This window comes from Dysidea avara, chromosome 13 (genome assembly GCF_963678975.1).
Source record: "Dysidea avara chromosome 13, odDysAvar1.4, whole genome shotgun sequence".
NCBI lineage: Eukaryota > Metazoa > Porifera > Demospongiae > Dictyoceratida > Dysideidae > Dysidea > Dysidea avara.
The window spans coordinates 9,241,576-9,263,889 of NC_089284.1; the positions used below are offsets into that span (position 1 = coordinate 9,241,576).

A 22,314-nucleotide genomic window follows, 5' to 3' on the forward strand; every position below is an offset into this window, starting at 1 on the left:
GGCAAGGTGCAAACATACTGGTCAACTGCTATAATAGAACATCCAAAGGATAATGTAAACAGACCAGTATATATGTACAGTGGATCCTCGCTTATCTGAACATCAGTTATCTGAACACCTTGATTATCCAAACACTAAGACAGACTGTTCGATTAGAATACTTTGTCATTAGCATGTGTTCTTTTAGAGTAAATGACTGTTCTATTAGAGTAATTGAACTATAAATCAATGGGATTCATTTTTCAGAACAACTTCACTTATCTGAACTCTTTCTAGGAACAAAGGTGTTAGGATAACTGAGGATCCTCTGTATATGAACTGGAGTCAAACCATTTTCTTGTAATTGTGATTACAAGGACAACGGCTTGCACCTGTACATCCGAACCTTGATCTGAACAGGTGTGTGTAACAATTCAATTCACTTCAGGGTGTTTAAAGCACACAATTACAATATCTCAGACACATGTCACTATTCATGCAAAATGCACAGTACAGACATAACTAATTAACATAGAACATGAACATGAAGACATAGTTAACATTAAACAAGGACATATAGCTAACTAAAATACAATCAAGTGTTCCATTCATATAAAATCAATTCATTTCAGGGTTGAGAGGTAGTAGCTATTATTTATTTGTATTTTCCAAAAAATGTGCAACCTCAGTTTGAGGATTAACGCACATATGAAACATGCATACAAAATGTTTTACAATATGACTGATTATGGGATTACTGATTGGTAGGGGAAAGTAATAATAATTTCAGTTGGTGCTTAAAAATCTGTAATAATTGTTGTTGGATTAGGTCAGGTGGGAGTGAATTCCACCGTCTTATTGATCTAGGAAAGAATGAGTTACTGTACTGATTGGTCCTTCCATAGATATGATAAAATCTTTGGTTGTGTCCTCTAGTATTAGAAGTGACAGGGATTAAATCAACAGGAGATATATCATGATTAAGAGCAATTTTGTAGAGGAGGGTGATACTAGATACTTGTCTGCGGTGTTCTAAACTGGGAATGTTAAGGTCAATAAGCATGTTGGTTACGCTGCTGAAATGCGAGAAGTCAGCCATAATGAATCTGGCAGATTGCCTCTGTACTCATTCAAGGTAATCAATGTCTCTTCTGATGTGAGGGGACCAGACAGGATTGGCGTATTCTAAGATTGGTCTTTTCATGGCATTATAACATTTTAATTTAATTTGAGTTGGGAAGGACTTAAGATTTCTCTGTAGGAATGCTTTGACTGATAGAGCTTTGGATGGGATGTTAGTAATGTGTGTGGACCAAGACAAGTCATGATCATTGGTGATTAGTAGCTAGAGAGGAGAGAGACGTCTTATTTTGTTGAGACATGTACAGGGGTCTAGACTCAGGGGTGCCATGCACTGGGTGGACAGTACAGGACAGCGGCGGAGCAAGTAGTTGATACGAGGGGGGCTGGGCTGAGACTTATTTCTATAGTTTGGTAAGGTGAGACCAAAAAAAAAAAAAAAAAAAAAAATGGTCACAACCAACTGACAAGAGCTTTCCACCTGACCAGCTACCATTTCTAGCTGATAAACTACATAAAAATCCTTACATAGCTCGCTACACACTGACTACTTTATTAGAGTGACTGCTCTATTAGAGTATCTCTATCTTTATCACGGTTTTCAGCCCCACTCCAAGAAAGATAATTTCGGTGTGATATCATTCTGAGGGGGGGCTAAGCCCCCCCCTCAGCAGACCGAGGGGGGGCTTCAGCCCCCTAGCCCCCCCTTTCCGCCGCCTATGGTACAGCAGCCCCGGACGGCTTCAAATCAACTTGTATCTAACACTAAATTTTGTCCATCCCTTTTAGCGATAATATGATCATGATCACCGTCAGTATTCCACTGATGTCAGTTACTCTCAGTCAGAGTCACTGAAATGAAAGGTCACCTGGAAGGTCACCCATCTCGTCCACGTCCCTTCCAGACGCAGCCGGCGAAGCTAAAACGCAATGAGACGCCAGTCTTCCGGCTGCTTCACTCGCTGCTAGCATGCTAATCCGACTGGTGCAAGAGCATTTTGCGGTGACTGCCGGGGAACATGAACCTCAGGCTGTTGCGTTGCCTAGCTATAGCTAATATGGGTTCCTGCTAATTTTAACAGGGCAACTTTCATGACTGATTCAAAGCGGACCAATTGTCAGTTCAACATTCGTGCTCTTTACAAATTAGACTACAGCAATCCAGAATGCGTAGCTACCATAATTATAATAAACTATAATTTGATAATAGACACAATCCAAAACTACGTAATTGTCATAGCAACAGCTTTCCGCCATTTTGAATGGGGCCAGTATCAATTATTACGATTGCGCTATATTGAAATCCGATGATGAATAAAGCTCGAACTGGGGGGTATTGTCGAACAATTGGCCGTGGAAGTCTTCGAGGTTGTAAATTGGTTAGGGGCAGGTGGTTATCAGGGTTGAACAAGGCGCGAAGCATCGACAGCCCAAATTGCCTTGTTGGTCCACACAGGAAGCACTGCGAAGCAAATAGATAGTATTTTAGTATCCATTACTGCGGTAAATTATTTGTGATAGTAACCGTAGTCAGGGGCGGATCCAGAGTTTCGAAAGAGGGGGGGCACCTTTCTGAAAAACAGTTGAAGACCAAAAAAACTTGCTGAAAACCAGTTGAAGACCAAAAAAAAAAAAAAAAAAAGGTCACAACAATAATAGCTAGTTATCCTTACCTACTATATCACGTCTGTTATGTAAAATAAAATCCTATTTGTAGCTTCATAGGTAAGCTACACTGCCTCATGAACATTGTGACTGCTTTATTAGAGTAATTGACTGCTCTATTAGAGTATATCGATCTTGTATGCAATTTCTTGAAGGGGGGGGGGGGGGGGGGCATTTGCCCCAAATGCCCCATCCTGGATCCGCCACTGGTAGTAGCGGCTGACCATCCAGGCGCTCCTTGTACAGGTAAACAAGGGAATTAGTGTCGTCAGCGCTTCGCGCCTTGTTCATCACCTGATAATCACCTGCCTTTAGCCAGAACAAAGAATTTACAGCATTAAAAACTTTCATGGACTATTGTTTGACAATACCACTTAGTTCGAGCTTTCTTCATCGCTGAATTTCATGCAGTGCAGTTAGTGATTATTGAAATTGGCCCCATTCAAAATGGCGTCCGAAAAGTGGGCGTGGTTTTGGATAGTGTCTATCACATTTAGTTAATTAGCTAAATAAAATTCAGTAATGCCAAAGCTACTCCAACAACACTAATGGCATGTCAGTAATGGTGCAAGGATTTGTTCTACTTGTTCTCTTAGTTGCAACATCAGTTGATGCAGGTAAGAAATTTGTAGCTAAGTACTAGATGCTCTAGCTATCTGTTACAACGCCTGACAACGATCTTATAAGAGCGTGGTTGCGAGGGGTCAGCAACAAGCTTCAAATCTCGTAGTATACAGCAGCAGTAGTAGTAGTTTTAATATATATACACATATACTCATAAGTTAGAGAGCGCATCGAATCATATGGACCAAACCTGGGCTATAGCACCTGCCAGTGGGCTGTGCCATATCACTGGGTGCTAGAAGTTAATAAGCACTCAAAGACGTTAATAAGCACCCGATCGCGAAGAAGTTAACTGATAAGCACTCATAGAGTGTTAACACTGGTGTGGATTTCACTGAAGTTCTGCCGGTTTCTTGTCCCCTACAGCGAAGACAGAGGTTTACAAAATGGGTTCCAGTCATTGTCACAATATTGTAAAAGGTGTTTCTCTGTAATGCTAGAGGTACATGAGATATTTACAAGCTATACAACCACAAAGATAATAATATAAAACACTTAAACAGTAGGCAGAGAGGCAAACTCTGCCCAGTCCCGGGATGATGCCGGTATTGTTGCCATTACAGAAGCAGCATTGCCACGTTGAACTTCAATGACAACCTTCTGAATCAAAAATTGGGTGGCCCTATTATCACCAGACTGTTCCATTACCCGGGAACCTATCCGCCTCACTAATGAGCGTATACATGATCCCCAAGCACCCAGAGTCTCAACACATAAAGGGGAGAAGTGAAATGATGGAATCAGAGCTGACTCTGCAGAGTTTGCCAGCCGGCTGGCACCACTTGCAGAAGTAGATAAATTAGATGGAGCCAGGGTGTCTGAACAGGTAAAGTCCCAGAGCAAGGGTAAGCCCCGTGACCAAGGAATCAATGACATACCATCTGGCCTCTTACCATCATTACGACACACACCGACTGGCTCCAAAAGAGCAGGTACACCTCCAGACACCAGAGCATGACAAATAGTTTCATTCACTGCAGCGTGCCGAGGAATATGGCCTCCACTATGCCTGCAAGACAAACCGTGAGTTCCAAAAACATCAACTTTACTACCACAAACACACGTATGCTCGACAACGATGGGAACACCAAGACGTAGACCAAGAGCAATCCTCAAAGATTCGTTATCCAGCTTAGTGCCCAAGGAAGGTACAGGTAGAGCACCAAGCCACACACCAGACTCTGAGGAGAAAACTGACAATAGACGGGCCTTTGTTTTAGCATCAGAGGCAGAGTCCAAAAGAGATGAAAAATGGTGTTCGTAAAGCAGTTCGTCCCAACTATGTTGATATTGTAAAAAAAGTGCATGTTCAGACTCTTACAAATAGCACACAAGTACATTGATTGGTTTAATATTACTTCTGAAAAGTCAGAATCATAAGCAGCTTGAAGGTGATGATGAAACAAACATTGCTATATGGTTTAATGTATTTGGACCAGGGGAGGATCCAGGAGCTGGCAAGGGGAGGGGTACAAACAAGATAAGTTTTAAGTGGTTGGGGAGAGCCAGATTCTCTTGTTAGTTGCTGCATTTTTTGAAGCAGCAAATAATCACCTCTTAGTAGTGTCTCACTGTTGATTTTGCCATCAGGCCTTTGCAGATGGTTGTGAAGTCTTAATTAAAAGCTGTTTAAAGGCTATTAATGTCTTTAAAAGCAACTACACGATTATTTTTAGAGTAACTTAGTATGCATGAAGGTGCTGGGTGACAATTTCACAGCTAGTTTGACTGATTCACTTTGGTTTTAGGTAAATTTGTAATAATAAATGCTAGTAAAATGTGCATTTTTTTATGAATTACTATTGATCTTGGCCTGACATAAAGTTTAGTATTTTAATGAAAAGTATAGCTAGTAGCTAGCTATGGCTACTCCACAAGGTGAGGGGGGCATTTGCCCCAAATGCCCCATCCTGGATCTGCCATTGTGGACAGTGGTTGGAATCAGTAAACTGCATATTTATATAGGTGGTGGGGTGGGCAAGAGATAGACTTCAAAATGGAGGAAGACCATGACTGGAGTCCAGACATGAGATTATAGGGCTATGCTGGCTTCTTAATGGCTGGTTTGTAGCAAAATCAACAGAAAAAAAACAACGTCTGATTAACATTATCAGGCCATCCACCAGTAAACCACTGATTCTTGCCAAGCCAGACCCTTCACAAGGCCAGAAACCACTATTCGAGATCTCTACACCACCTAGAAAAGGTGTCTGTTAAAATCAGCCTCAAATAGTTTGAGTAGTATTGAGTGTCAAAACTAGTAGTTTGCCCAATGCGCGATTTGGATCAGTTTTGTAAAATCTGGTTACATAATAGAGACACGAATGTCACCACCTCTATTCCCAGATATGATGGTTCTATATAGTAAACTGTTTTGATGTTATGTGCAGTAACTTGTTGCCTAAGAAAACCAACAAAATTAAATGATTATATTTTTGGTTGTCATGCAGTCAGAACCTTGATTAACTCAAACTGGCTAGTAATTTGCCTTTTTTTCACTCTACACTGACTATTGAAGAAAGTGGCCAAATTATTAGCCAATTAGAGTTAAAATTAATTAATGCAAGACTGCACAAGTCCATGATAATAAGATGGTCAAACACAGTTAGTTGCCTCACCATTAATTCTTGGCCTCATCAGGTTTTATTTTACTGTCATGGATGTGTTCGTTTTGTACAGCCAAGGTGTAAATATAAATGAATAAGTAATGGAAGTAGTGTAAGGAGATCCTTGTATTATATTGAACTTGATGTGCTCCTAAAATAGCGGACCAGCTACAACCATTGTACTGTAGGAATGACTCCTTTTGATGTTAGCTAATAGACCATGTAAAACAAGTGTTTACTATGCTCTTCCTTGATTGTAGATGGGGATTTCAGTTTTGCCAATTACTACAATGATCACATGGTGTTACAGAGAGCTCCAATGAAGGCCACTTTGTGGGGATACCTTTGTAATGAAGCTGTGAACAATTTGGTGACTGTGAACTTCAACAATGAGAAATATGATGCTGTTTACATTAAAGGTTAGACTGACAATTGTCGTGATACTCCATAGTAATTTGCTATATTAGCAAAGTCCAGTACTCAATCAAAAGAAGTATACATCTGATAGCTAGAGTTGGATTGTGATTAAGACTCAGGGTAGAGCTTGAGTTTGCTTCTCAGGGGTGGCTCCAGGGCATCCTAATAGAGAAATACAGTAGTCAAGCATTTATTAAAGTAATAGTCATTGATACTGTAGAAATTGATCTCCTTCAGAGGATCTAACTTTCAGAAATGTCCCTGGAGGAGCGTGCCCCCAGCACCAACAGAGTGTACTAGTATGTATATGTGAAAACTACAATGAAATATGCATTCTGCAGTAACTGTTCACTGATCTAAGTGTATATTTTATAGTTGTAACATGGGAACAGATGGTCTGCCTGATATGTCTACTTGAAACCAGGCCCGAAGGTTGAGGGTAGACATATCAGTCATAGCCCTCAGGTGCTTTGGGTAGACATATCAGCTAGACAATGAGTGCATGCACATATTACAACTACTTTAAAGCCGGTACTTTTTAAACTTGTGAAGTCACTTTTAAATTTAGTAATTAAGTTATTTCAACTTAAAAGCCTTTGATTGGTTGAGAGTGCTTTTGATATGGTCTGGCATTTGTCCAGAGCCTTTGAAGTGGATAAACTTATTTACATACAGTATGGCAGTACTGTATATTAGGGATCATGAAGGTTTGGGTTTTTATGATCAAAAATATCACCCCAAAACCAGCTTCACAAAACCATCCTGGTGCCTTGGCAGCAGAGACAGATCCAGGGATGCTTCTGAGGTTTCCAGAAACTGGCTAAGTATATAATTCAGATAGTTTGAATTGATTTTTCATTGATTTGCAAGCAAGAACAGTTAACTACCCCTAATAGGACAGTCACATTTTGTATTTAGTTACCTGTAGAAAATTCCATTGAATAATTAAAAAAAAAAATTGCAACATTCTATTGGAAGTCATACTGAAGGCACTGTTGGACTTGGTTATACCTAATCAATATTGCCCAAGGGCAGTTGCAGGAATTTTGGTGATGGGTTTCCATGTTTTTGGTGCATGCAAACTTAAATCTAGGGGCATCCTCCCTCAGGAAATTTTTGTTTTTTGAGATTAAACGTGGTAATAAATTTCACCAAAAGTTGTTTTCAAGCTGACATTTTAGAAATTGATTGATACAGGCAGCTTATGATTAAATTCCTTCTGCTGGTATAGTATCAGGAGCAGGCAAAATTAAAAGTTAAGTGGTGGAGCTATGTGCAGTTTGCCATTCTGGGGGCTCTGGGGACATGCCCCAAGGAAAATTTTCAGGTCTTAAACACTTTGAGATATTATTTTAGACTATTCTTACTGTGTTGGTACTAACTGCCTCTCCCTGCATGCCTGATGCCTTCAGGCCAGTGTAACTTGATAATGGCTAAGGCTATGTGTTTGATTTTTTCACTGCTTGATGTCCTTTCATCCTGAGATTATGCCTTTTGGCATACCTCAGTATGTACAATGCATACATCATGGATTTATTTTTGTCCTTCTTTGTTTCCCACTTTTTGTTGCTGACAGTCCAAGTTGTCAATTCTTGGTAGAGCAATGGCTAGGGATGTGTCGATTTCGCCAGAAATTTTTTTGTCATAATGAGTGGGTGAAAGCAATGAGCAAAATGCTAGCATAATAGGTGTAATTTTGTGATGTGAGCATAAAAATTGTACAAAATATTGAGATACTCTAATAGAACAGTCACACATGATAAAATGTCAACAATACATAGCTAATTGTTATGGGAAGAACAAGCGATGATTGAGATACCCTAATAGAACAGTCACACATGTTAAGCAATATTAGCTAGCTTCTTGCTATACATGGTAAGAGCAAGTGCAGATCGACATACTCTAATAGAACAGTCACTTTAAGGTGAAATTGCAGCTTTGCACTTGGAAATGATCAATTAACAAAGATTAATGCTGAGCAAGATGTATAATTCTTGAGCAAAATATAGAAAACTCCTAATTTTTTTATACTTGTTAGAGATAATACCTCCGACACAGGGTATGTATACCCAAAAATTTCTTTGATCTGCCCATACAAATTGTTACATTTACAGATACTCCTACAAAATATCGGTGGAAGGTGACGATGGACCCAACAGATGTAGATGGTCCACATGTCATCACAGCCACAGCTGGAGATCTCACCCTCACACTTAATGATGTCTTGTTTGGCGATGTGTGGATATGTAGTGGTCAGAGTAACATGCAGTTTACTGTGCCATCTGTAAGTAATACACAACATATTACAAGTGTTTATTTATGATGTCACTGTACAAGGTGTTCAATGCTACAAAAGAAATAGCTGCCTCTGTCCATTACCCTGAGATCAGGGTATTCACTTCATCACGGAAGGAATCAAATAAACCTGAAATTGATTTGTTGAGTATTGATCAGATGTGGTCAGTGGCAGGACCTAGTGAGTGCAGCTAAATGTATTGACAGTAGAGTAGCCAATGCATGATCTTATCCTTATACCTACTGTACTCCTGTGCATTGTAATTAAAATAATACACTCAAAATAATGCATGGGTTGCAGATCAAGCACACCTTATAGAGCATATCAACAAAAACATTTTAATGAAATTATATAGTAAGCCAGTAGCCCGTAAGCAAGAAAACTTTATTCCTCAAATTTTCAAGCTGTAGCTACAGTGTAATAGCTCGTGCATGTACTTATATAGTACTTTCATACCTTTTATTACAAAAATAATTATCGTGAAAGTTGTTGAATGTGTTTGGTGAATATATGCCATTACACGAGGCTCAAGCAATGGTGAGTTATATAATTTTAAAATTTGTTCCAACATAATTCCTGGTGAAGATGATGAAAAATGATTGTTAGAGATACTATCTAGGGTGGACTGTACATGTGTTATGATTAACTATCATTAAAGCTCAATATCTCAAGATGACCATTTCATAAATGTTACAAAGCTGATTCATTCTGATGGGTGATGTATAAATGGGATCAAATTTTACAAAGCCAATCCAAAAGCACAAAATCAAAAACCCAACAAACACCACCAACATTGAGTAGTTACACTACCAGACTAATAATTGGTTTTAAATATAGCCTTTATTCAAGGCTTTGTGGGAGGATATATTAAGATGTTTGCGGCTGCCTAATTGTCTGTATTGCACAATAGAAATCAAACTACTACTACTACTACATAAATACATGTACATTTAACATGTCTGTCAATGTCCACCATCTTCAATTGCTGCCACTGTACTGACTAATGACTCTGTGTCAACCTGCACATGAGCTATTCCAAATAGTGCAACACCTGCAAGCCACCCTGGGTGCCCAGTACTGCACCCTTTTTGTTACCTTATGTTTAATCTGCATGCTACTGAAAAACGGTAGGTAAATATACTTTGATTTATTAAAATGTAAAATGTGACTGGGCCTGCGATAATAGGGCATGTTGGCACACAATTTTTGCCTACTTTTTCAAACCTCCATCACTCATAACTTTTTATAACATTATGCTATTGTCATGACAATTTCCACTCTTAGTAAGCATTTAATTGGCTTTATGATGCAAGTTACAGAATGCAAATATTCTGTTCCAGTACTGAGATATGACCTGTTGTGTAATGGGGTGTAGTTTGTGCCCACATGCCCTGTTTTCGCAGGCCCGGTCACAAATGTGTAATGCAGGATTAACAATTGGTTATTGGCTTCTTTTGATGATATCAATATTGGATATTGGTAAATACCAAAAACCCATATCGGTGCACCTCTACATGTAATGAGATGTAACTCGAGTGCCCATTCTATCACTACACCTGCTAATCAGGTTTTTCCACAACAGTTTGTCGTAAAACTCAAAATTTGAATGTCAGTTGTGGACAGATTAAGGAATGGTCCCCAAAAACGAAATGGTCTTCTTTACACAGAAGGAACATGCCTCCTAGTTGTTAGCTCTGGTAGAATTCCCCTGAACTCTGTGTAGAGAGAAAGATACAGTGTTTCAAAAAGGTAATAACAATACCGGGCGACTGCTAACAGCCGCTTGATTGCTGCTAACCTATTTTTCTCTAGTCTTCAATTGTTATTCCTGTCTCACTTAAAGCCTAGCTGGTGTGTACACCTCATCTCCCCTACCAGTGTGAACACCCACTGAAATGTCAGCCTCAATTTTTATAAGAAAGTTACGACCAGGCTGCTACTAGAACAGGGAATGATATGTGAACAGTAATTAATTGATGCATTTTTTGAAAAAAATCTTATATACATGCTCAACTACCCTTAGTGAGTTTTAATGGTGTGAGACTGTTCATGTCAAAACTGTATACTGCTGTATGATTTACCAATCATAGTACATTACAACATGTAAAATAAAGCACTTTTACAGTTTGGGTAAACATATATACATCTCTAGATATTGATTGCACTAATCTTCAAACATTTTGTTAGTCTATAAATTTTCAGAACCATAGTTAGCTAAGGTAGCAAGAAGCACTATCATGTACTCCATAGGTTCAATCGGATATGGTAATTGGACTTATTTCTCTGCTACTTGTTGATTCTTTGGGAGAAATCTTTATGACAGTCTGAGGTATCCTATTGGACTTGTAGCAACTAGCTGGGAAGGTACTACCATAGAGGTGTGGTCATCTCCAGATGCACTAAAGAAATGTGGAATTGGTGAAGAACATAAATCCCTATCACCAAAGTATGCAATGTACACACACACACATACGAGGGCATAGCCAGATGTTTTGTGTTGGCTACATACTATATCTAGATGGCATTTATGTAGCATGCAAAGCATGTTAACCTAAGAGGAATTAGTCTCCCTTCAGGAAATTTTTGAAAAAAATTTCTAAAATTGAATCTGAGAGTGAATATAAATTTTTGCTTGTTGTTGTGTGCTCTATTAGGATCTTGATCATGATGTTTATAGTCTAGATGTATTATTGATACCCAGGCCAGCAGGCCTGATCTATATAGGTACTCTGGGTTCTGGCTATGCCATGAGCTACATAATTTGAATGAGTGCATGTGCAGCATTAATGTGATATGTATAGATCATGCACGGATATTATAGATTCACGGTAGTTTGTCATGTTGCCATGAAAGTATAAGTACACACCTCTAATAGATAAGCACGTCGCTACTAAATTCTGCCTCAATACTCACTAATCCATACTCTCCACTCTCCTAATACATGTATGTGAACCAGTGCTGAGAAACTTGAAACATCAGATTAACATGAAACCAACCTCACCGTACCTTCACAGTACCCTGGCAGTATTAAATTGGGTTCACCAGTCATAATAATTATTTACAAAAAAGTTATTAACAAACAAATACACAAAGAAAGGAATTTTCAACTAGAGTAGGGACCATAGCACATCGATAAAAAGTACTGAAACAAGCTGGAGTAGTGCATGATATTAAATCACAGTAAAACAATAAGAAGTGTTATATCCCTACTGTGCATTTCCATTATGGTATTTTGAGCACAGTAGGGATATAACACTTCTTATTGTTTTACTGTGATTTAATATCGTGCACTACTCCAGCTTGTTTCAGTACTTTTTATCGATGTGTTCTGGTCCTTACTCTAGTTGAAAATTCCAAATTTTTCTGTGTACTTGTTTGCTAACTTTTTTTATGTAAATAATTATCCCATCCAAAAACAGCTTATAGCTGTAAAAAAAGTGCGCGTCCAAGTAAAGCAGAGTTAACTGCGACAAAAAGTAATGATATCATAATGCGGCCATGTGCGAGGTGTGCAAGTTGTAAAATTAATATTAGCTAATCAGATAATACAATGTTATTGTTAAAGTGTTAATGAGAACTATGTGATGCTGCTAGTTTTTAAGTGTGTGAGCATCTTCATAAATGCCACATAAATTTAATTCTCAATAAAGCAATGTGTATAGATTCTCTGATAGTAATAAATAGTTTGAGTTTGGCCGCCTTTCCTGTATACAGCAATGCTACGAACAAAGGAAAGGTGGCCAAACTCAAACTATTTATTACTATCAGAGAATCTATACACATTGCTTTATTGAGAATTAAATTTATGTGGCATTTATGAAGATGCTCACACTTTAAAACTAGCAGCATCACATAGTTCTCATTAACACTTTAACAATAACATTGTATTATCTGATTAGCTAATATTAATTTTACAACTTGCACACCTTGCACATGGCCCCTGGGCCCCTCTTTAACTCTTTTCCCTGGGCCCTCTAATTTCTCTGGACGGCCCTGTTAGTGGCATGCAACTGCAGTCAACTAACACCCATTTTAACTAGTAAACCCTTAACAACACTTTGCCTTTCATCTCGTACTGCATTGAAACGATCAAGATACTCTATTAGAGCAGTCACAAAACAGCTGTAACACAGCAATCAATATTTAGCATAGTTACAACTTCTGCTTAGCATCGGATTGTATAGTTTAAACTACTAGCTACTTACTGACTTTACAATATAAAAATATGTCACTTGTAGAAATGTGACTGTTCTATTAGAGTATCTCGATCTACTTCAAGCATTGACTAATTCAAGTGAAGAAGCTACGCCCCTGCCAAGAGATCTTGTGAAATGAAATGAGAATAGTAAAGAAAAGGAAGGTATGTACAGAGACAATAGAGGGGTGCGTAATTATGTCCTGTTGTAAATAAACGCCTTTAAAATTTATATTACTACTAAATAAACGCACCAGAATAGGCTTGTGTGGCTGTTGTCTCCAAGGTTGTCTCATTACTTGTCTTTTCGTGTTGAAGGGATTTAGTCGCAATTGGTGAGTTTAACTATACATGTAGAGTAAAGTATCAATTACCGGACAATATGTTGTTCGGACAGCTGCCACTCACTTCCTGGGAATCCTGCAGCTTAGGTTATTGTACCAAAAGGTAGGCTACAATAAGCAATAATTATCCTCCAACAATCAGCTTTGTGTGATTAAAAGCTTAAGAGTTACAGCCAATAGTATGCTTAGTCCGATAAAATCTATGCTCGGATAAAACTATCAGTTGTCGGACTTTGATTTTTACTACCAGTAAACAATGTCCAATTTATTTCAAATTTGTATGCAATATACCTGTACTCATTAGCTATTAATGACCAAAAAATAGTTTCGTTATCTTTAGCATAGAGGGAGTACGAGCCTCCTAATTTTTAGCGGTATTGTTGGACGCCCTCCGCTTTAATTTAGCCATGCCCACCAACAGAATTTGTATGCTTTTGCAACAAATGCACCAGTGCTAAACCACAGAAGAAGGTAAATAAATATCTCTCAAGAGTAGAGGTTGCTTTAAAGTTGATATTCAGGATATTTCCATTGGAACGCAGTACTTTTGGCTCTTAAATGAAGGAGATGCGTGCAAGGTGGAAAAATGAAGTTATGCAAAACCACCTTCTGACCACCTACATATGCTATTCTTGGTGTCCTATCACAAATACTGTCACGGAAATTGAAAGGCTTTTCTTTCTCTACCTTATATGGGTGAAACAAAAAGGACCAAAATGTTGCTTTGTGCATCCATAGAAGATAGAAAATGGAACATCTTTTCATTTCTAGGTGGTATTCGTGATTGAGACACCAAGACTAACAAATGTGGTTGGTCAGAAAGTTGTGCCTCGTAATTTCATTTTTCCACCTAGCGTGCATCTCCTTCATTTAGGAGCCAAAAATACTGCGTTCCAATAGAAATATCCTGAATATCAACTTTAAAACACACCTCTACTCTTGAAAGATATTTATTTACCTTCTTCTGTGGTTTAGCACTGGTACATTTGTTGCAAAAAACATGAACTCTGTTTGTGGGCATGGCTAAATTAAAGCGGAGGGCGTCCGACAATACCGCTAAAAATTGGGAGGCTCTTACTCCCTCTATGCTAAAGATAACGAAACCATTTTTTGGCCATTAATAGCTAATGAGCACAGGTATATTGCATACAAATTTGAAATAAATTGGACATTGTTTACTGGTAGTAAAAATCAAAGTCCGACAACTGATAGTTTTATCCGAGCATAGATTTTATCGGACTAAGCATACTATTGGCTGTAACTCTTAAGCTTTTAATCATGTAAAGCTGATTATTGGAGGGACAATTATTGCTTGGTGTAGCCTACCTTTTGGTACAATAACCAAAGCTGCAGGATTCCCAGGAAGTGAATGGCAGCTGTCCGAACATCATATTGTCCGATAATTGATACTTTACTCTATTTGTGTTGTAAAACTTAAGTATAAAAAGGCGATTAGCACATATCATGCATGTATTTGTTACAGTAGAGTCTCTCACGAAGTCACGATTATTACGAGACATTGGACCAGGGTAAAAATTTACTGCTATATTTAGAGGTTGTAGCGTTTGTATATCTTAGTATCTTAATAAATAATCCCCCATGATCACTAATCACTAATAGTACAGTGAAAACTGGTCATTATTCAGGCCGTAGGGACAAAATTTTCTAACCTTGCCTTTTAAAGAGGTGGCTGCATTATGCGGCCTTAAAAAAAGGTAAGAAGCATGTTGTTCTAACTGGCTATAGAGATGGATTTAGTGTATGACAGCGTATGAGACAGTGAGTGCTGGCAGCAAGGGGGCAGCCAATCTGTTAGAGCACCAAAAGCACTGCTTCAGACATAGGCAGTTGACTGTCAGCCCCAAGTGTAAAAAGTTTCACTATTGGTCCTTATAAGCTCCTGATGAAGAAAGTGATGAAGTCATTATCCATAGGATATATTTTTCAGAGTATCCATTCCAGTTCTACAATATAGTAGCCAAGCATAAGATAAACATAACACAGCATTCCAGTAGTTTAGTGGTGACCACAACACTGCCTGAGTTAAACTGTGGTGAGATTTGAGACTACCAGAAGCCCTGGAATGTCTTCAACACATGAAATACCAAATATCTAATGCCTGGCTTTCATCCACAGTGGACCTGTCTTGGTGGCCACTTGTACAGAAGGGAAACAGCTGCCACACAGTCTTGCAGGCAAAACAGCTAGTTGCCACACCCCTTAATTATCAATTTGTAAAATCTTTAGTAAAATTGTGTGTGCGAGCAAGTGTGATGTGGCAGTGCCGTGTATATGGTTACTGCCTAGCAGTGACACATCACGAGTATTGAAGTCACAATGCATTACTGTATTATCCATCTAAATACAATCTCTGAATGTGTCATTTTGTGTAGAGAGCAATCTTCCACAAGAAGTGACCTGCAAGTTTCAGTGTATATTGTTAACCATTAATATTGTTCACAATATTGTGAACTATATGTACAGTGAAACCTCACTTAGTGGCCACCTCTTTAATAAGACCACCTCATTATATTGGCCACCTCTAGTAGGTCCCAAATATAGCTAAGCATTACTTATGACCTCATTAATAAGGCCACCTTGTTATTCAGGCCAAATTTTTTGGTCCCACAGCCTGCCATATTAATGAGGTTTCATTGTACTTATGTGAATTTTTATTTTTCGTAACTTTTCTTCAGGTTTACTGATGGGCACTATGAAGCATTGTTGACTGGTACGTGTATAATGTGGTGACTTGAAATGCTAAAACAGTACGTAGCATGTCTTGTATGTACATGTAATGTGTTGTAATGTGTTGTAATGTGTCCACACATCCACACATCTTAGAAATAAATATAATTGTATTCTCTATAAACAGTCAGTTCCATTGTGCCACTGGGTCATAAGTTGGTTGAGTATGGATCATCCAGGGCACTTGAGTCACATTTTGTCCTGGCCAAGTGGATCTCATCCACTGACAGAATATACAGGATCAGATCACGTGTATAAATTACGGTAGAACTTGTTTATTGCCACCTTCACTCATTCAGCAGGTAACAGTGTATAAATTCTCAATTGGAATTGGCTTTTCAAGAGTGGTTGTCTTTCTATACTAGTGGCCATTAAGATAGGTTGTACTGATAGTGTACATACTAGAGATGCAACAATATCCTCCACTTAGTGTCATTTGATAGTGATGCAATGGAGACTATGTATTATTACATTTAAATACTATACTATTATATTGCAACTCTAGCACGTATTTATAACAGGAATGTTTGTTAACTGTTTAGACATACTGGAGCCACACCCACTCATCTGGATTCTACAAATGGAGTCATACCAACTTGTTGTCATCATACTTACTCGTTACTCCCATTGTGTTTGGATGAATATACATGCCGTCATGTGAGACTTGCTACTACCATGGCGGGCCACTGGAAAACATTTGCATAGCAGTTATATTACAGTCATTATTGTACAATTCTTACATTATTGTTGTGAAAAGTGTTTGGTATTCATGTGTCTCCTCTGTATGTTGTAATTACATGTGTAATTTTGTGTGGGGGTGCTATAAAATGCAATAATGCATGGTGACAATTGTATTAGGCGATTTTGCATACTTCCTTTTAAGCTAGCTACATGTGCTAATTACTCACAACTTGTGTCAACAACTGGTAACCGCAGTTGTACTCTTGTGTCATTCTTTAAGCCGCACCCTTAGAGGACAAATTATGTGGGGGAGATTAATTTCAAAACGAAGGATGGTATGCAGCACCATAGATTATATCTATGGACTATAATCTATGGCAGCACACTTCTTGGTGGCTATATGTACTGATTAACTACATAGAGCGCCAGTTCATCAATACCCAGTGACCGCAATTGTGCTCTGCGTCATTCTTTAAATTCCGAGTAAAATTCTTAGAGAGCAAATGACATGGGGGCGACTAAATTCAAATTTCAAACTAGCCATTCTCGAAAACAAATGTTTCAATCTGAACGAAACTTTCAGAACAGTTTAAAGACACATTGTCCTACATGCCAAGCAAGTATTGCGGAAAACAACAACCTGGGATTTGTATTTGGCCTCTAGGTCGACTGAGGACGACTGAAACTTCGTTTGGTGCTGAAATCACGACTGTAGGGTAGCTAATCATGTATGGTGAAATCGATGATGTGAATCTTGAGGTGATTGAGTGAATACTGAAGCGATAACAGGGCGATCAATGTTCGGATGCACAAAGGAACGCAAGGCATACACCTGCGGTTGCGTCTAACCGCATGCGATAAAAAAAAAAAAAAAAAAATGAAACTTCCCCTTTGATGTCGGCAACCTCGATCACGAAACAATCGGCATGGATTTGCTTCACTGCTTGTGTGGTAGTTACTAGTGACACGATGAGTTCAACTCCAGAGTTTCAGAGGGATAGCGTAAGTGACGGGTAGATTACAGGAAGGCCGAATTTGACAACGTTCATTCTTGTAAAATCCTCACGTAGTGGTCGCGTCATTTATTGTCTGCGGCGCGCGTTTCTGCTTTACTGGCCGCGCGATTCACTACCGTGAGTCTTGATTATGACTGGTGAACCCACGTATACCACATCTGAAATGGCGCCACATGCTTCAATTATCAACTGAAAAGTGAAGTATCCATTACGCTTCATTGTCAGCTATGTTCAACGCGTTATGCAGCATTTCAAATCAATGAAAAAGCACCTCTGCTTATCAAAATAGCCACTATGAAAAATACAGACGATTTCTGTTATGAAGGGAAGCCATCACGTGCTACCACCAAATTGACACTTTTCACTGTCAGCAAAGATGAATGGAACACAAAGGAGGACACTAGTTAGTCCATGAAGAATGCACTGTACACACTGCAGTATGCCAAAAGGCACCTGTCGGGTGAAGCAACGTCGAACAGTGAAAAAATCAAGCCCGTAGCCTTAGCCATTATCAAGTTACACTTGTCTGAAAGCATCAGTCAGTCAGTCAGTTACTCAGTCAGTCAGTAGAAAATTCCGTTAAATAATTAAAAAAAAAATTCCATAGCAACTTGTTGAAAGCGTTTCGAGTCGATCTGAAAACTTGTTTGTGCTTAGTTTTACCTAACCAATACTGCCTCATCATCATCAGGGAAAATTGAAGCTGGTTTTTGGGTGATGTTATCCCATGGGCCATGCCTACTCCCTTGTGGTCCCTACTATACAGTACTATTGTATTGTATGATACTATCGTACTGTATGATATCTCTACTGTGCATTTCCGTTATGGTATCTTGAGCACAGTTGGGATATAACAGTCTTATTGCTTTGCTGTGATTTAATATCATGGACTATTTCAACACTTTTTATCGATGTTCCCTACTCTAGTTGAAAATTCCAATTTTTTTGTGTAGCTACTTATTTCTATGATGGTTTTTAATTGCAGCATTTTAGCAGGTGTCATTTGGCAGGTGCCATTCACTTTAGAGGGAAACCCTATACTGTACATATATGACTGCAATCCTATACTATATCTCTTTCTGAATGGTACTTTCACAGATTTGCAACTCCCATTACTCCATCAGTATTGTGGAATTCCATGATTCATCCTTTCTTGAACATGACCATATATGGCGTTATCTGGTACCAAGGAGAGTCCAATGCTGTAGAGCCTGACACATACAGCTGTACCTTCCCAACAATGATTGATGACTGGAGGGCTAAGTGGTATGAAGGAAGTCACAAAAATACAAATAAGATGTTTTCATTTGGATTTGTTCAAGTAAGTCATGGTAGAATTTTGTAATTGATGAACCATGCAATTAAAAAATTTTGTTATTATACTATTGTAATTTATAAATAAGGATCCTAAATTTTGAACACTTATAGGTGTTAATGTTTGAGTACTCACAAAATACATATGTGACTGGATTTGCAAAAGGGTACCTTTTCAAATATTTTACATGCAAGCAACCAAAATGATATAACACTTGGCTCCTTATACTGATTAACTTGTAGTATCAAAATGCAGCCAGGTACTCTCAAGCAAAACGTCAGGCAATTATGAGCTTCAAAGTTCAAAAATGAGTCAAATTGTGTGTGTGCATGCAAAAAGATACCTTTTCACAAATCTGGTCACATATAACCATGTCTTCATATATGGTATGGAGACCCAAAAAACCTTCTACATATAACAAGTACCATATGTTGTGAATGAGAAAAGTGAATTTCAAGTTCCACAACCTTCTTGGTGGCATCAAAATTGAGTCACATGATCTTGACAAGCAAGCACTTAAGTACCAATTAATACTATCCAAATACCGATATCTATAATGATAATATAAGTGTTTGCTGTTCTGTGTCTCAGCCCTATTGTTTTCTTTCAATTTTTTTAGCTTGCCACAAGGGGTAGCAGTAATAGCACTATGAGTAGATTTGCTGAAATGCGTTGGCATTAGACAGCCGATTTGTCCCAAATGCTCGTATGAAGAAGGTCTTTATGGCTGTTGCAATGGACTTGGGTGATCCTGCTTCTCCTTTTGGCTCTGTCCATCCCAGAGACAAACAAGATGTAGGATATCGACTTGCTTTAGCTGGAAGAGCTATAGCATACAAGGAAAATTCACTATACTACACAGGACCCATAGCCAGTGTAGCATATGTTAATACACCACAGTCTATCATAGTACACTACACTCATGTGGTGGACAATAAACTGGAAATCCGATCTCAGTCTGGCTTTGAAGTACACTGCATAAAGAATGGAGAACCAACCTGGATGGAATCATTTCTGATAAAAGCAGTTAAGGATTTTGTCATAATTGATAATTCCTGTGGTGCTGATAATTCACCTACTCATGTTCGCTACAGCTGGAGAGATTACCCATGTGTTTTCAAGGAGTGTGCTGTCTATAGTGGTGACCTTCCTTCACCACCTTTTATTCTACCTGTAAGACAAGCAAGCATGGCTGAAGCACATTTATTTACTTTTGTAGTTAGTATAGTTAGCATTACTTGCATGCATATATATATGTATATATATATATCAGTTAATTATTGTTTGGCTGCAGCAGGCTGCATATACTAGTTAGTATAATTTCCAAATGATAATATATACTAATTATACAAGTGTAATTTTAAACTCGCAGCATATTTATTTATTTAGTTAGTTATTTATAGGCTATAGCTGTGTTTGACTACAACAGAAGTATATGATGTAAGATGTTGTGCAATACATTTGATGAGGTAATGTGGAAAAAGTTGTTGCACAATCCTTATGCATGATGGGTGGTAAATTTTATTGTTTTATTGTTGTTCTACTAGGTATATTCATACTGTATTTGAGGCACATACATTATATATAAAACTTATTTTGCAGCAAGTAGCTAGCTACTTAGATAAATATGTAGTGATTGACAGTTTAAAGTGTAAGATCAATCACACTACACATGTGCAATGTCTATGACTGTTGAATATTGATACAAAACCATAGAAACATGAGATGCATAGTAAAGTGTGTATTGCAAACATTATCCTGGGATAAGTAAATTGTAGCTAATTCAAAGGATTTTGCTTCTACATGATGGTCTGTGGAGTTGCTCATCAGTTTTGCACCTTAATCTTTCTGAGTATATAGGTAGCTATAGTTATGCATGAAGGTACAATGACACTCAACCGGGACTCACATGTAGCTGGTAAGTGTCTTCAGTCATTGACAGTGATCACAGAGATTTCTAATGAGGATGTATAGGAATGGATTTTGTGTTGCAATTGGGTGCTCACCACAAGCCAATAAGTAAAACTGTAGTCCTTGGAACAAGAATATCAATACAGGCTTATGATCTGCAGGCTAAGCGACACAAATACTAATACAACACTGAATTGTTTTGAATGTTTTCATCTGATTGGCTAACCGCCAGTGTATATGTATCCACATTTTCAAAAGATAAGTTGTGCAAGTATGTCAAACCATTACCTACAATATTTTAACTGTTGGAGCACATATCATCATGCCATGAGCAATTCAACATAATTAATGGTTTGACTGACTGTACATGTGTGAGAAAGAGCTAATCCTAAGGCTGATTACTTGGCATATTCTTGTAACAATAGACTGCTAAGCTTAGCTTCTACTTTGTCAATAGACACAAAGATCCCTTTATTTTTAGGACAAATAAATAAGCGTAGTTCTCGTGAATCACATTGCATTACAGTACAATTATTTACATTGAGTTGCAGTTGATATGAATCAAAAAGTTGGTTAAGGTACATACTGTTGGAACTGAATGATATCTTATTGTAGCTTGTTCAGTAGTAATGACTCTGTAAAGAAGGTAGCTGCACTCATTGGCTGCAAACAGATGCAATGGCGAACTATATATTTCTTGTTATAGTAGCCACATTTAGTATAGGTCCCAAACATATAGTAAAAATGTACTTTATGTCCACATTAACAAGGCATAGATTTTGTGGTCCTAGTAAAATAGTGTTTTTTTGTTATACAGTAAGCTGACTTAAGGTGTGGCACAATGTGTGAACGGAATGTGCATTTATTTATTTAAAAAAGCTTTACAGCATAAGTACTAAAGGTTGGTCCTACAGCCTATTTAAAGATGTTATATTAAGTATGTTTGCAAAGGCGCAGAAAGGAGAAAAAATCCCATGACTAGACCTTGGCAGCCTCAAACCTGCAGTCATCTGATTTACACTCGAACACTTACAGGGTGGTCAGGATGTTTTCTCCTTGTCAATTTCATGTATTTCTATCCATAGGAATTCTAGAGAGTGACTTATTATCTTCAAGTACCCCATGTGGAACCAAATAGGTATTAGTTTATTTATTATAAAGGCTTTACAGCACAAGTGCTGAAGGTCTGTAGGACACCTGCATGCATGGTACTACAGCCTCCATGTTCACATGCCAGCAAATATCCACGCGCAGATCCTGGTTGAGAGAATCTGACATCTTTTGTTTGAGGTCAAGGATTTTGAATAAGATCTTATTCTCACTCTACTTAAACTACTGGTTGAACTTCAGATGGAATAAAATCTATATCATGAATCTTTGTGAAAATTATTTCATTCTTAAGCAGGAATTTGTACCACAATAAGCTTTGAGTTATAG

At 38.1% G+C, this 22,314-nt stretch overlaps 1 pseudogene; it reads left to right on the plus strand.

Moving 5' to 3' along the window:
* Window positions 1-4,426: 4,426 nt before the first annotated feature.
* On the plus strand, window positions 4,427-21,059 carry LOC136243483 (sialate O-acetylesterase-like; annotated as a pseudogene).
* Window positions 21,060-22,314: the final 1,255 nt, after the last annotated feature.